Below are 1,111 nucleotides of genomic sequence, written 5' to 3' on the forward strand. Positions count from 1 at the left end.
AATCCAAAATGTCCAACGGTTTTCAAGCCATGCCCTGCTTGCATTACTTTAAGCCTTAAGGCTGCCGGGATATAAAGTTTTTCTCCAATCCATGCTAATCCATCTTTTATCACACATAGGTTACTATGGTTTCAAAACCACTCATCAGTCTCTAACACAGTTTTAAAATCCTGCAACAAAGTCTTTCCAACAGGAGCCACAGGTTTTGACTGGGCTCTGGTGGTTATAGGGGCTGCTAATTGATGAGGATGTACAAATTGTTTAGCCACCTCTGGTTTCTTACTGTTATATTGTGGTAATCTGGATAATGCATCAGCTAAAAAAAAATTTCCCCCAGGGAGGTAACGAATAGTGAAATCAAAACAATGGAAATGTTGGGACCATCTTGCCTGTTTAGGGGAGAGCTTCCTGGAGTTTTTCATGGCTTCAAGATTTTTATGATCGGTCCATACTTGAAAGGGTGTTTTACTTCCTTTTAGGAAATGCCTCCAAGTGAGGATGGCCCATCATACAACATAGGCCTCCTTCTTCCAAGCTGCCCACCTCTGCTCAGTCTCTGATAATTTCCTAGAGGTATAAGCACAAGGTTGTAATTGTCCTTCTTTATTTCTCTGCAATAAAACCGTTCCCACAGCCACATCACTGGCATCCATTTGAATTATGACTATTCTGGGTCTGGATGTTTCAAAACCGGCTCCATAGAAAAAAGTCTCTTAAGTTTCTCAGAGGGTGCTTGACACCATTTTAATGGTGAACTGGACTTTGGCTTATCCCCCCCCCCTCTGGTTTTTAACAAGTTTGTGATTGGGAGGGCAATTTGTGCAAAAGATGGGATGAATTGTCTGTAAAAGTTCACAAATCCTAGGAAACTTTGGAGCTGTTTCCTAGTTTTTGGAGGGTCCCAATCCAAGACTGCTCTCACTTTCTTTGGGTTCATCTCTATTCCCTCGTTGGATATACGCAGTGGTGGATTCAAATATGTGAACAACTAGTTCTCTGTGTGAATGCTGCTTTTGGAAGTCCATTCTGGGCCTGGGCAACAAAAAATTATCTACCGATTCTGCTGAACTGGTGCGAACTGGCTGAATCCCACCACTGGTAATCAATACGA

This window comes from Protobothrops mucrosquamatus, unplaced genomic scaffold, assembly GCF_001527695.2.
Source record: "Protobothrops mucrosquamatus isolate PMUCROS unplaced genomic scaffold, P.Mucros_1.0 scaffold2851, whole genome shotgun sequence".
Taxonomy (NCBI): domain Eukaryota; kingdom Metazoa; phylum Chordata; class Lepidosauria; order Squamata; family Viperidae; genus Protobothrops; species Protobothrops mucrosquamatus.